Here is a 15,586-nt window from a genome sequence, read left to right on the forward strand (position 1 = left end):
CGAGGGTAGTTGGGGAGCACCTGAGTGGGCTCAACGCACACAAATCCATGGGTCCCGATGGGATGCATCCACGTGTGCTAAGGGAGTTGGCAGAGGTGATCGCCGAACCGCTCTCTATCATCTTTGAAAGGTCCTGGAGAACAGGAGAGATGCCTGAAGACTGGAGGATAGCCAATGTCACTCAGGTCTTCAAGAAGGGCAAGAAGGAGGATCCGGGAAACTACAGGCCAGTCAGTCTCACCTCTGTCCCTGGAGAGGTGTTGGAACAGCTCGTTCTGGATGCCATTTCCAAGCAATTGGAAGAGAAGAATGTTATGAGGAGTAGTCAGCATGGATTTACCAAGGGAAGTCGTGCTAGACCAACCTCGTTGCCTTCTACGATGACATCACCAGCTGGGTAGATGGGGGCAGATCAGTGGATGTCATCTACCTTGACTTTAGCAAGGCTTTCGATACTGTCTCCCAGAACATCCTGCTAGCAAAGCTGAGAAAGTGTGGGATAGAGGAGTGGACAGTTAGGTGGTTTGAGAACTGGATGACTGGCCGAGCTCAGAGGGTGGTGATCGGCAGTGCAGAGTCTGGCTGGAGACCTGTGACTAGCGGCCCAGGGGTCGGTGCTGGGTCCGGTTTTGTTCAACATCTTCATTGACGACCTTGATGAGGGAATAGTGTCTGCCCTCAGCAAGTACGCCGATGACACGAAGCTGGGAGAAGTGGCTGACACGCCAGAAGGTTGTGCCACCATTCAGCGAGACCTGGACCGGCTGGAGAGATGGGCAGGAAGAAACCAAATGAGGTTTAATAAGAGCAAGTGTAGAGTCCTGCACCCGGGAAGGAACAACCAGATGTATCAGTACAGGCTGGGGGACGACCTGCTGGAGAGGAGCTCTGAGGAGAAGGACCTGGGGGTCCTGGTGGACGACAGGTTGACCATGAGCTGGCAGTGTGCCCTCGTGGCCAAGAGAGCCAATGGCATCCTGGCGTGCATTAAAAGGAGCGTGGCCAGCCCGTCAAGGGAGGTGATCCTCCCCCTCTACTCCGCCCTGGTCAGGCCTCACCTGGAGTACTGTGTCCAGTTCTGGGCTCCCTGGTACAAAAAAGACAGGGACCTCCTGGAAAGAGTCCAGCGGAGGGCCACAAAGATGATACGGGGCCTGGAGCATCTTCCCTGTGAGGAAAGGCTGAGAGACCTGGGTCTGTTCAGCCTGGAGAAGAGAAGACTGGGAGGGGATCTTATCAATGTGTATAAATACCTGACGTGTGGGAGACAGAGGGATTGGGCCAACCTTTTTTCAGTGGTTTGTGGGGACAGGACAAGGGGCAATGGCCACAAGATGAGCACAGGAAGTTCTGCACCAGCATGCGAAAGAACTTCTTCACGGTAAGGGTGACGGAGCACTGGAACAGGCTGCCCAGGGAGGTTGTGGAGTCTCCCTCTCTGGAGATATTCAAGGCCCGTCTGGACGCCTACCTGGGCAGCCTGCTCTAAGGAGCCTGCTTTGGCAGGGGGGTTGGACCCGATGATCTTTCAAGATCCCTTCCAACCCCTTCGATTCTGTGATTCCCCTAAATGCCATCTCGATGATTCTTCTGAGGTTTAGAAAGGTCTCAAAGCTGATGGATAGATTACTATTTCTTCTTCCTTTCTTCATTTTGTCAATTTTCCTGTGAAAGTAGGAAGTAGAGATAATTGCAGGCTTGATTATAAATGAATTCCTTCAGGCTTTTCATGGATGTTGTCAGTGTTAAAATACTTCTATTTAGCAAAACTTTGCCTTTGGGACCCTTAATCCAAGGAAGGTGTTTAAATGATTAGATGGGCTTTGTAAGAGTGCGTTAACATCATTTTTATGTATTTTGATCAAGATGAATTAGACATTGGATTTAAGGGATTACTTTTTTTCTGGCATCAGTGAAGGATAACTGATACTGTGCTGAAGCAACCTCAGGGTAACTAACTATGGAAGAAACTGCTGGATCCACTCACTGAGGTGATGTTGTCTCCTCATCACTCTCTCAATAATATGCTTTATTTTTAAGGAGTAATGAGCTCAGAGACTTTGGACATGGCTTCCTCAGTGCTTCCCACTGTGCCATGTGTTTGGTGTGACTGATGCTAGGTCTCTTCATGCTCCTGTTTTGGGTGCCTGGCTCCTCTGTGACAGCAGAGGTTTGAGTAGTGCTGAGCAAGGAGAATCTGCTGTTTGGGCCTTGGAAAGAAAGCTACACCTGGAATATTAACTTCCATTGCTATTACTTAAGTTTCTATAAACAGTTGATTTAGTGGATAAATCTGGAGTAGGTAAACTTTTCTGGGAGGTGGCTGTGTTATAAAAGGAAGGTGGTACAGATCTCCCAAATGACACTTTACTTTTGATGAATGCTGGTACCATACAGATCCAAAGCTTGTTGCAGCTGTGCGTCAGGGACATGCAAAGAAGAAAACGCTCTTTGACACACAAAGGAGCTAATCTGTAAATACAAAAATAACTTCAGTGCTTTCATAAATATCCAAGCAATTCATGTAATGTAGACAGAAGCTTAGTATATTCTAGTACAGAGTACACGACAGACTAGATTGCTTTGAGAAATGAGAAGCTTTTCCCTTGGATTATTCATTATAATCACGGAAATGGACTTTTAAAGCATCACTTGTACACATGGCGCCATTCTTTGCACTCACTGTCAGCCAGATGACCTTGACGAATTTGTGTTGTAAATCACAGCAAAATAAAATTAACTGCACCAGATACTGTCTTCCTGTATTTGCTGCAAACTTGAGGTTGAGGCTTTGAAAGTGTTAATGAAGGCAGCTTTTTCAATTACAGGGAGCGAAACATTGCTTGTCCAAATGGACGCATCATCATTGGGTTGCTAAATCTAAATTTGTTTTAGATATGTACTGAGCCAAATTCTGTGCAATTCTCATGTTGGAGCATTTGGTTAAGTATGTGGCTCTAATGTCATGATGCGTCATGTTACAAGCAAAGACTTCTCTGCTCCCTGGTGAATGTTTCAAGAATATTAAAAACTGTATTTGCAGGATCTACACTCTTAACACTGTTTGAATGCGGATCTTAGCCTTTTGTGCTGCATCTTATGTTAATATGAGGAAAAATTGTGTGTTAGAAGATTTTAAAAGGTGATGTATAATTTACTTTTGCTGGAAATAGTAAAGACAGCTCTGACATATGCCATCAGCAGCAAAAACTCCTTGTGTTCAGTAAAGCTGTGTTGTTGCTGACCCATAGGAGTGCGCCCTGTGACTTAAAGACTTTGTGTATATAAGTTTAAAATACAAAGAACCCCCCATTGTATGCAGTCCCTTTCAGAAAGGGGAAGTAACAGAGATGGGATAACTCACTTCCTATTTGTCATAGGGGGAATGGTAATTTTATAAAAGGAGTGTGAGTAGTTGCATTGTAATCCCAATATATCATTTAGATTTGTCTTTGTGAAACTCATTTTTGGGTTGGTATTTTTCTTGATTGGCCAGAAAAGTGACCTTAAGGATGTGAACAGATGCAACAGAAGATATAAAAAATTTCTGTCATTAAGATTATGAATATATATGTGAATATATATATGCAATTTCATAATCCTGTTCTTGCATGTATTTGGCAAGAAGTCGGTTATTCTGAGGGTAAGAAGTAAATTATATGCTCTAGTGAAAACTGAATTGATTTGAGTGAGTTAATACTTGCAGGGGGGGGAAAAACCAAAAACACTTTGTGTGAATTTGCTGAATGTGTGCTATATGTAGCTAGTGAAGCTGTTTTCTGTGTATGATGACTTGAGATTTGCAGTAAATGAAGAAAGGGTACAAAATTGATCTTCTGTACACAAACATTCATTTAAAAATGAATGCATTTAGATTTAAAAACAAGCATCTGCATTTGCCTAGCCCTTCTCTGTTATTAACAGAAACAAGTGATTTAACAGAAAATAGAAATGTGAAATGTTGTACAATCTGAAAGTGTGGTTTGCATCACTTGGGTCAGGGCTTCGCTTGGAGCCTTGCGAGCCCATGTGCAGCAGGTTCTGTTCACGATTCTTTGGACGTCCAAAGCCAGGTGGTTTCGGAGGAGCCTGTGAATGAATGAATGTGAAGAGTGCAGACACCACAGAAATAATGACAATTTACATACATGAACTGCATAAGTAACTTTGGCCCAGCTTCCAAGGCGTATTTGGGCCTCCCGTTTTTAAACTGAAAGAAGAGATGCAAAAGGCATTTGGTGTAGTTTAGTGTAGGATCTCCACAAGGGCGGGGTCATCCCTAAGTTTTTTGTGAGCCTTTGCAATGGGCAAGGGACTTCAGAGAAAATATAATAAATAGAATGCTTGTATCAACCTAAGCTATTTTTCAGTGAGTATTAGGGTTTTAGGCACGGAACAGGAAATTCAGGCTTACTAAAAGTTACTTTGCTCTTATTTCTAAGAGAAGCAAATTTCCTGCTTTCTTTCAGTGCACACCCTGGAGCCTGCAGACAGCTTCTAAACTCACAATTTAGTGCATTTGAAAAATTCAGGGTCAGTCGTGGTTAAGGAATGAGACTTTTGTGGCCATGTGGACAACTTGATTTTGTGGAGTGGCATGTATTTTGCGAATGAGCAATAGGAAAGGATCTGAATTACAGCAAAATCTATTTGAGGACTGAATTTTTTGGCTCATCTCTGTACCAATTGCCATTATACATCTTTGTCCAATTTTCATACAAACAGGATAAAAAGGGTGAAGTGTTGCAAGAGGAGCTGTTTTGCAGCTTATCAGAAAATGGAGTTCTGAGCAGCTGGTAATATTTTCACCAAGCTGAACTTTTTCAGCCTCAGGCAGGGGGTTCATCATGTAAGGAAGTTGTATCTGAGCGTATACTTCAGCAGACGCCTGCAAATAGCTGAGGTCTCTGACTAGCAGAGATGTCAAAACCTGAACTGTAAACCACCTTAACAGATGCCCGGCTGATAAGGGTCTTGTAAATGCTTGGAGAAAGCTTTTACCAACGTTAATGATTAAGGTACAGTAATGGGATAATTGCTGACTACAGTTAAACAGCAGCTGCCACCACACAGACCCTGTAGATTTCTCCATTTGTGGGCATTGTAAAACAGAAACTGGTTGATATACAAGACTCAAGGTTCAGTAGAAAACTTAGTGCAGTGCTAGCAGCGAAGGTCTTCTAGAAACCTTCAGTGTATTTAGGAACAGCTTGAGGTTTTATGTGTGTTACAAAGGCAAAGGGGGATGCTAATGAAACCCTTTATTATGGGACAGCAGTTAATCCTAACAGTGCTCTGCTCCTTGGGCAGCGTTCCAGCATCACTGGCAGGGAAGCAGATCCTCCCTGTCCCCTGATGGGCTGGGAGGAGAACGTACTGTCCTGTACCCTGGTGAGAAAATTGGTGGCTTTACTTTGTTATTCACCACCTTGGCCTGTAACGCTCCAAAAGAAAAGGGTCGGTTGATCAGATCTTCAGATCCAAGAGCCGTGTCCAAATTGGAGAGGTCTTGCATTGCCTTCTGTTTCTGTGCCACTTCTTCCCCCACCCCATCTCTTTGCAGGACCTGTGTGTTCAGGAGGTGAGTCTGCAGCTCCCTAATGCAAAGGGCTGTTCTGCATTCAGCCGTTCTGGCACAGTACACACTTGATCTGGAATAAGACCTGAAGGACTGACCATAGTACTGATAATAAATAATAATTCCAGGCTTGGCTTTGCCTGCCTGCTCTGTGCACATTTTCAAGTAATTCAGTCTTGCAGCAATACTTGGATGGGCTCAAAGAAAGACAATGCATTTTAACAACGTAACTAAAAGGAGTTTAACAGTTTTTGCAACTATTGCACGTTTAAGTCTACAATTCATTATTTAATATTTATTTGTGATTTTTATCACATTTCCAGAATAAAGTGACAAAATTAGAACTGGCACAGTAAATTCTGTGCAATGACAAGCTAGCAAAATTATGCTCTCCTACTCAGCTAGAGTGAGTAATGGGTTTTGATGGGTGCATAATACATCATTAGGGATTTATTTTCTTTACTATCACAGTAGGCGTGCGTTCTGAGCCTGGACCAGTAATTTTCCTGCCTTCTGCTAAATGTTGCTTTACTCTTGGTTACAACTCTTAGTTCTTATTTATTTATTTTTTCAATGGCGTGAATTACAGAAGTCATGGCCCGGCCCCTTTCTGTAGTGTTACAAAATCCCTATTGGAAAGGGGATTGGTGTACAGCCATGGGAAGTCTTCACAGTGCTTCGTTCTGAAGTGTTTGGCAATGGTAGCTTTATCTACTGCTAGGTAAAGAGAAGAGTTTGGTGCCTGGCATGCCAACCTGAACCTCTTGAAGCTTTAGTTGAAGAAAAGGCCTAACATACTGGGACTTCTGCAGAGATCCTACTTGGACAGGGGCCTGTCTGCTCCCATAGGTAGATATCTGTGGCTTGCAGATGTAGGACCAGCCTGTGGCAGGCACCCTGGGCTGTAAAGGGAAATGTCTGCATTGCTGTCTGGCCTCGAGGAAGGTGTGCTGAGTTGGACGTGATACATGTGGGGTACCATTTAGCAGCATCTCCAGCTGAGTTCCTTTACTGGGTGCGGTATGCTGCCTTCTACCCTCCTCTGGGCTTTTCTCTTGCTCAGCGGGGTGCAGACCATTTCCCACACTTTAGTTCTCTTCCCTCGGCTAAGCTAGTTCATGGCCATTGCCAAGATAGATGGGGCTGGTGAGATGCTGCCCTGGTAGCTGGGAGAGAGCTTTTACAGGTGGTCTCAGTTATTTTGGGGCCATGGGGGATGGCTGTCATAAGACTCTTGCAACAAGGAGCCCTTCTTTGAGTGTTGAAAGTTACACTGAAGGCAATTTCCAGAAACGCATTTCCATATTTCTGTCAATCCAGTTGTATTTGGATATACAAATGGTAAAATAAACATAATGGTATGTTGGAGTAACATAACACTGGGCTGCATTGAGAACTCAGAAGGATATTATTATGATAAAGGCTCCATCAGTGATTAAGAGCCCACAGAAAATCCTTTGTCAACATTGTAAGCAATCTGCTGCTGTTGCTGGATGAAGGTTGGTATAGAATGGGTAGTGAAGGGAAAATGGTAGGGAGATTGCTTCTCACTTGTCGTTAGATCCATCCAGCCAAGAACTTTACCACTTGAATTCCGATCTGGAAGCAAATGTAGCTGCAACAGATTTCATACAAAGGCCCTTGCTGTCATTAGGGTTTTGTGCAATGTTTCCTCTTACATGTGTATGTGCAGACTGTTTTGTTGAACAGCATGGCAAGAGTTTTGGAATCAAAATTTATAGTACAAATTAAATACATTTTGGGAAGCTGACACTTGAAATGGAAATAGTGGAGGAAAATGAACATATTGAACCACCCACTTACTGCTTACTCATTCTGTTTCTTGACACACTCAGCTTCTGCTGGGCTTGCTACAGCACAAAGATTAGGAGAGCTGATCTTTCCCTTCCTAGTCCCTTGTGTTGCTGTTCACGTTTGGCAAAAATATTGTTCACATGTCTCTGGACATGTAAGACATGGAAGTCTGCAGGGAAGGAAAGGCATCAGAGATTTTCTCCTTTGGGCTTTCTGGTCATGGGCAGCTGTTTAACATAAGTAGGGAATTTGTCTCGTGAATATGTGTGTAATACTTCTTGTTCAATAGAAATAATTTTGAGAGAGGAAAGACAGGTGTTCTGGGGCCTGGTTCTTAGAAGCTTTCTGCAACTGACTGCTCCCCCTGTCTACTTCTCTGAGAAAAGGCAACTTGCAAGAACAGTGCACACTGCTCACATTTAAACTATGAGTTGAGGTGAGCTTGAGTGATACATCTCTTCCCGTATGAAAATACTTTACACTCAAATGTGCTTGGGTAAGGTCAAGGCCTGCCAAGTCGGGCACTCAAAGTGTAGGCCCTAATGTGCAATTATGTTTATTGGAGAGGTCAGAAGAATGCTTACATGTTAGCAAAGCAACTTACTTTTTCCTAGCTTTGCTCTTCAAACTGCTGAATTATTTTGATACTTACTTTTTTTCTTCTTTAAAGGCAGGCCCTGATATGGAAAATTTCAGCTCAAAGAGATGAAATCTGGCAAGTGTATAGCAACTGAAAAAAAAAAAAGGCAAGCTCTTGCTAATGAGTAAAATTAGCAATAGATGGTTTTATCAGCTTGGCCTTCTGAACATACAGTTCAAAGAGCTAAAAACATTTCCTCAGCACTCTCTATTTAGTCAGTATTTACCTAACAGCAGACTAATCTGCTGAAAAAATCTCAGTGATGGTCTCAAAGTCAGCATCCGTTTGTTTTCTCTTTCAGTTTACTCACAGGCTGTGCAGGTCAGGCTGATACCCTTGTATTCTCGCTTTCATGAGCAATGTGTTTGCTATGAGATTATAGAGCTTTTACGTACTAAAAAAATAGGAAATAAGAGGCATCTAAACCAACTGCAAAGGGCCCCTCCATCATCTCAGCATTAGAATATTTGTGGCTCCTCTCAGTGCTATTGTCTGAAGAATTCTGTCTTCTGCTGGAGTTTTAGGGATAAGCAAGGTACTGACTTTGCTCATATGCACACATGACTTGGCTATTTGATTCCTATTTTATAGACAGTAAACTGGAGAAAACTTTCCGTGTGAAGAACGCAAAGAAAATATGCTGTTGAGTTTGTGAAGTCGTTTGCTTCCAGGCTTTGTCTGGGAACCTCATCTCTGTTGCCCACAAGCATTGGTTTACCATGTCTAATGACCATGGGCCCTCAAAGCTTGTCACCAACATAAGCTGGGTGGCTCTGATGGTGGTGTAGAGGGAATCAAGATGTTGCACAGGTACAGCTTAGTTTTCTGTTCAGCAGAGAATTGCAACCTGTAAAAGGAGCTGTCTTTCTTCTAAGGCTACAGTGGTTTATTTTTGATGGTTTGGGAGCAAAAATAAGACTTTTGTACTGTACCCACTCAGTGTACCTGAAGGCTAGTGTATTTTCAAAAGCACATATCATTTAGGTAAAATACGGTTATTGTAAAATTCTTAGGTTAAAATAGGATTATTGCAAAATTCTTAGAATTCTCGGAATCTGGAATAAAGCTAACTTTGAACATAGGGACAATGTGTCTTTGCTGCACTGATACTTTTTAAACAGATTTTGAGCAATCAGATTAAAAAATAAGGAAAAATGCTTTCATTTTCACTTCTTAAAGCCCTTTTTTTTTCTTTCCTTTTTTTTTTTTTTAAAAAAAAAGAGAGAAAACACTTAAAGTCAATAGTTGTTAAAGTTGTTAAAGTTAAAGTCAATCTTCATAGAGATGAATACTGCACTTAGTCTGCCCTTTGAGCAAGCAATTTACAGCTTCCTCTGGGTGCACCTCATAGTGATTCAGCTGAGAGCAGGAGCAGGCATGCTCCCAGGCTGCACCTCCTGGCTGCCCCCTGCTACTCGCCTCAGCTGTGGGGTGGCTTGGGGAGTGTGTCTGGGGTGCTGGGGAAATCAGGGTGCCAGCAAGGTGGTCCCCACATGCCCTTGTGGTGCCGTGCAATGGGCAGGGGCTTGGCACTAGCTGCTTCTATCTACCAGCCCGTATCTGCGGGCCCACGCTGCTTTACTGATGCATGTACAGCTTGTGTTAGTGTGTCAGAAGAAGTTTTAAAGATGGGCAGAACTAAGGCTAGTACAGTAAAAGACATAAAGCAAAGTCTCCAAATGATGTTTGTGATGGTGCTTTGGTGTATGCAAAATTATATGCAAGAAGCTATTTTTATTTTTCAGTATGTGCACTTTGTAATAATCACCAGTATTAAAAAAAGTAATAAATCTTGCTTATTGCTGTTAACAAAAATCTGAGGTAATTTTGCCAGAGGGTTGCTGAACAGCTCGTTTTTCATAATTACTCATTTGAGTGTGATGTAGCTGTTTCTTCCTATTTTATGTAGAAGTTTTTTTTAAGGAGCCCGAGTTATGCTAAATTCTGTTTTTAAAACTGTGTTTATTAATAGACTTGCTTGCTCTCTTTGTCTTAATGCAGCTAATTAAATTGTTAGTAGACTGCTAATGTAGAAAACAAAGCTATCCTGGAGTGTAAAATTGCTTGAGGAGATCTTAAATAAGCCATGCATACAAACTTAAGGATACCTTGGGGACTTCAGAGCTTTGCGGGGTATGGCTGTTGTGCCGTGGTGTCTCAAAGAAGCAACGCCAAAATACCAAGAGCTTTAGGTCTTGCTTCAGGCCAGTAGGACAAGAATAATCAGAGGTGGGTGTTCCCTGGTCTGGGGCTTGTTATCTGGATCTTGGGCAGTCACCAAGGTCTGAATTTAAGCAACAAGGCGAGGTTAGATCAACTATTTTTACACATATTTATACACACTTACACTTGTCTAAAGAACATGTTTTCAGTGACAGGGAACTGTGAATTCCTGCACATACCTTGAGTGCAGACGCTAAGGAGGAGAGAGAGCTGGATGGTGGTGAAGTGAGCAAAGCTATCCCAAAAATGTAAATGCAGAAAACTTCATTTTCTTGTGCGGAGGAAAGGTAGCTAGTTGCTTTGGTGCAGATATCAGGTGATCTATTACAGGATTTAATTTGTTCTGAAATGTATTGCAGCCATAGTAGAATTTAAATAGAAATTTATTATGGTGGATTAAGTGCTGATGTGGCATAAAGCGTGGGGTTTGGTGACATTCACTTGTCTGAGTTATTTGTATTGTATGCGCAGGACAAGAAAGGTATTTTGGTCAAGTTCTTTCTGTATGTCTATGATGGGAGGAAAAAAGCATTTAAGAAACTTACTTGCTTTTATTAGTCTTGGCCTTTCTTGCTAACCTGTTATCCTTTAAAAGTTCTGGGATGGGAAAAAAAAGGTGAAAAACAATGTATTGTAGGGGGGTTTCTTTTCTTATTCTAGGTGCAAAAAAAGTGGTAAAATGCTCAAGTCACTCTCTCTGATTTTTGTGGGTTTTCTTGCAGTCATATTATCTCATTTTAAAATGTCTTTTTCTTCCTGCAAGCTGTGGGGAAAAATCCATATACAGCAAAGAAAATTGATGGATACCCCTTAGGGGAGTAGTTCTTGCTATGATCAAACTGTTTACATTGTAAACAAACAAAATTTAAGACTTCTACCTGCTTAATCGTTCTTTGTCCAAGTTGGAAGAAAACTTGTGATAATAGCAATGAGAGCTTTCCAGAAAGGTGCAGGAGTTTTAAAGCAGAAACAGCATCACCTGCTACCAGTGCTGTGCTTGTGTCCAAACTCCCCAGTCCCGACGCTGGATGTTATAGCACGCAGCAAGGCCTGGGAGAATTTAGTGGGGATGTGGGGCTGTTCTCCCCTCTGAACAGCAGAGTCCAACTCTTCCTATCTGACTTAGCAGTTCCTTTCTAGTGAGGAGTGTCACCATGTCTCCGTAAGGATTTGGCTGTGTTCAGCAGGCTGGGCATTGACCAGGGATCTAATATGTTACATGGTCAGACTTCAGGTATTTTTTTTCTTTCTGTTTTCTCTTTCCAGGGTGGAAAGGGACTTCTTCATGCCAAAGGGAGGCATCTTTGCTTCCCTCTCAAAGCTGTGCAGAGTTGTGGGCAGGCCACCAGAGCTCCACAGAAATGTGCTTCTTGGGTGCCAGCTCAGACAGGTTTCTGGACCTTGCAGGAGTCTCAGGGCAGAGCAGCACACCTGGTGTGGTTTGATTTTTTTTTTTTTTTTTTTTGAATTCTTTGCTGCGGAGGCTCAAGTGTTGGCATTTTGTTTGCAGCCTGGCAGAGAGAGCACATACACTAAAGCATGGTGGTTTAGGACTGGCTCCAAACCCGAGTGCAATAACTAGCCATACTATTTTTTTATGGCTCTGTTTAGGATATTTGAGGTAAGAGTGTGGCCAAACCCAGTCAAAAATCCATAGAAAGCATTTTCAACTCTCTTAAATCAGTTCTATTCCCTTTCAGTTGTTGTTCTGTTTGTTCCTTGTGGGCAACAAGCATAGCACAAGGTGAGTGATGAGCAATCCTTCTCTCAGGCTGCTGCTCTCTTCATAGAAAATTTGGCAGGAAGTGCACATTGACCCAACAGTTGATATTTGTGGAAGTAGTGTCAAGCCACTAGAGCATGGGAAGCTAGATATTTATGAAATCCCAGCTTCATTTGTGTTTTGTCTCCCTGACTGTGTGCCCAAGGCTAATTACTGGCTCTAACACAAAGATTAACTTTTGGATGGAAATTGCCTACCTGGGCTGATGGAAGAAGTGCTGCCAAATGAAGATCCCACAGCGTGGTATTGACATGTCTACTATGCAAACCTTTATGGCCATAGTCAAGTTGTGTACTGAAAACATCTTTTAAAGAAGCTCTTGAGATAAAATGTCATTGTCTTCAGAACTTCAGAAGCATCTGTAGCTGTCGCACACAAAGTAATCACTGTACACCTTATCAGGTCCAGTTTTTCCAATTTAACATGAACAGTGAAGGAGAAATAAAGCTTTTTGCTCCCTTCCCATCTTGGGAAAATGGAATAGAATCAGAGTATCATTCAGGTTGGAAAGGATCTCTAAGATCATCTAGCCGAACCTTTAACATACTAGTTTTATTGAATGATACTGATAAGAGAGAAATAGCATTGTATTGTCACCTCTGTGGTCTCTCTGCATCCTGTATGCACAAAGGACAGCATTCAGATCTCTCTTGCTCTATAAATTGCTGCGGAGGAAGTCAACAGAGATGAGAGACTGTTTTTGGTGGTGAGATGAATGGGAAACTAAGAATCCTTCTGTCGTTCCTTTGCTTGCTTCTTGAAATTGGAGGGCCTATTTTGGAATGCTGCATGCTTCCTGATGACTTCTACTCCCACCCTCCCCGGAATTTAAAATACTTAACTTGGGTATGAAATCCTCTAGGTGGGAAAGCACTGACTGGTGAGTGCAAGTGTAAAATTGGTTGGAAGTACCAGTGAGGGAACAGTGCAATGGAGCTGAGTGGTACACTGAAAATGAGAGTATTATAAATCAAAACACATTTGTTATTGAGTTTTCACCGCTGGTCGTTGAGGGCACAGCTAATGAATACTGGATCCATAGTCCATTGGAGTCAATTGGGAGAATCCTATGGTAATTAATTTGGGCCAGATTTTGAATTAATTCCTTCTTTCAGTGTGCTTTACCTTCAATTTCTATTACAAGGTATGGATTGCTTTTCCTCATGTGTTTCATACGCATGTTTTTATAGTTTTTGGTTTTTTTTGTTAATGGTAGAGGTGAAAACAGACACTCAGGTATCTTAACCACTAATGAATAGAAGCCATGATTAAGTAATTTTGATCCTCGGGAAAGAACAAGTAAACAAGGATCACTTTCTTTGCATTTACTCATTTGAAATAACTTTCTATGAACCTTTTAAAAAGAAGGATTAAAAGCAATGATTCAGGGAAGCTAAAAGTAAAGTTAATATTGCTGTTTAGGGTGTGCTTTTTCCTGATCAGGATTACCAGATGCTCAAATTAATTCCATTTATTGCCTAAGCTTTGTCTAACCCCCTTTAGAGGTGAGGGGTTAATCCACTAAAAAATTACTATTCTGTATTGTATGCCATTAAGTCCTGCAGAACAGGTTTGGGTTGTTGATTATATTCCATCAGTCCTGTTGTACTAACTGCAGAAAAGCAGTGGTTGAGCTATGTAGTGGAACTGTCTAATGCTGTGCCCTAGTGTCCTTTCTTAACATTGAGGCACTTTTCTGTTTACCTGGAGCTGTGCTGGGAGTGCTGTCTGGCAGCACTGGAAGCCAGTGCCAGAACTGTTTTGCATCTTTCTTTACAGCTGTCCCCACAGTGCACTCTCTCTGGCTCTTCTTCCTCCATTGTGAGTTGGAAGAACATGATGGGTGTTTCTCACCTTGCTGTTTCCATTTAATTTTTCTCTGCTTTGCAAGAGCCAGGAGAGAGAGATGCTGCTTCATCACCCCATGGGCAGCTCTGCCCTTTGGCCTGACTGGGGGGACACAGCGCTGGGATTTTCTTTTTCTTCATCTCCCATAAGCGTGCAGCTCTCCCTGTATTAGAGGACCATCATTAAAGCGGTGAAATCAGCTCTCAGAAGTGAGGAAACAGCAGACTGAAGATAGTCCAAGTAGTCATATTATGGTTTACTGGTCATGTTTGGTCACATACAATGTTTTTTTCTAAGACATTTATCAAGCACACAAGGAGGATTCTGTTTACCTATAATCATCTCCTCAGTATTTTGTTTTGTCACTGATGTGTGCGTGCTCCAGGCTTTTTTTTTTTCTTCATGTTGTTTACATGATATTTTTGGGATTACTAAAATTGGTGTATAGAGGAAAACTTTAATTCAGACACAATCCCTATTGTATGTGGCAAAAAGCAGGAAAGACGTGAACTGCCTGGAGTTTTTTAAGCTAGCAAAATGTGCTATTTGCTGTGATTGTATGCTGCTTTGTTAACACAAGAATTTATTTCCAAAATGCCCAGCTGTAACAAGTTGAGATATGAGTATGTTGAAGTATGACTTCGTCTTTTGTTCCCTCAGAGCATTTTGTGCTAAGTAGCATTTTTATTTAGTGTTGCAAAAGCCTCACTGACCTTGACAAGGAAGCCCAAGGAAAGAAAAATAAAATGTGTGAATACAAAATATAGACTTTCTGGCCTGGCAGGTATATTGGTTAACAGAATCCAGGGATTTTATGAGATCATGAATGAGTCAGCTGTGCAGTGCTAGTGGGGCTTAAAAGAAGTTTTTTTTCTTTTTTTCTTCTGGGTATTACTAGTGTTGTCTACGTAAGATTCGGGTGCTGCTCTGTGTTTAGTATTGATGAACCATCACCAGAAAATTCCATTTAAGTTTTGTGCAGCTTAGTTTAAGAAAGAAGCAGGTCAGTTGAAGGTGGTTGAAAAAGAGGTTCTTGAGCATTGAGACCTAATTTTTGAGGAAAATGGGGGAAATCACCAGGTTTGTTGAATTGCTTCTGTCTTAAGTCTGTTTGCTTCTGTTTCCCGGCGACCTGCAAGCTGGAAAGCTGCCACTTAGCCAGGCGCTTGCATTTCCCCAGCCTTTCTAAGGATGCTCATGGGAGAGGTGAAACCAGAGGAGCTGTCTGAGGTGAGGCACTCTTCTGCCCTGGGAGACCTCTCGCTGAATCACTACAGTTTTACGGAACTTACTTTGGTAAGAGTGGTGACTGGCATCTTGCTGCAAAGCATTTGGGAGGACCACTCTGATGCCTTTCTTCTTGTTGCTGCTCAGGTTGCTCACTGCAGTGTGTGTCTTCTAGCAGGAAGAATTATAACTCCTCACTGAGTGAAGCCACTCGTTTGCTTGAACACATCAAATACAGCTCCTGGTGGTAATAACAAAAGATATGTAGATTGCAAATATAAATATCCAAACAGAATGAAATACACTAATACTCTGATCTTAAAAGTAATTTACAGTTGTTTTTCCTTAACCCCCCTTCTTCTTCCCTGAGTCCTCAGGGTTCTAGTTCCCTCATTGCCCCAGTTGAGGAAAGAATTTAAATATTGGTCCTAAGGATATTGTTATTCAAGACAGGCCTTTTAACATTTGCCTA

At 42.1% G+C, this 15,586-nt stretch overlaps 1 protein-coding gene and 1 long non-coding RNA gene across 2 annotated transcripts in view; both read left to right on the top strand.

Annotated features, from left to right (window-relative positions):
• The window catches only part of LOC310902104, a 35,272-nt gene extending 20,321 nt beyond the window's left edge, over positions 1-14,951 (top strand). The window contains exon 4 of the long non-coding RNA XR_014586487.1: positions 131-14,951. This is a non-coding gene — a long non-coding RNA (uncharacterized lncRNA). The remainder of the gene's footprint in view (positions 1-130) is intronic.
• PLCL1 (phospholipase C like 1 (inactive)) overlaps positions 1-15,586 on the top strand; it is a 205,138-nt gene that overhangs the window by 20,713 nt on the left and 168,839 nt on the right. The gene's annotated exons all lie outside the window — the stretch shown is intronic.

The sequence above is a fragment of the Anser anser genome (assembly GCF_964211835.1).
Source record: "Anser anser genome assembly, chromosome: 6".
Taxonomy (NCBI): domain Eukaryota; kingdom Metazoa; phylum Chordata; class Aves; order Anseriformes; family Anatidae; genus Anser; species Anser anser.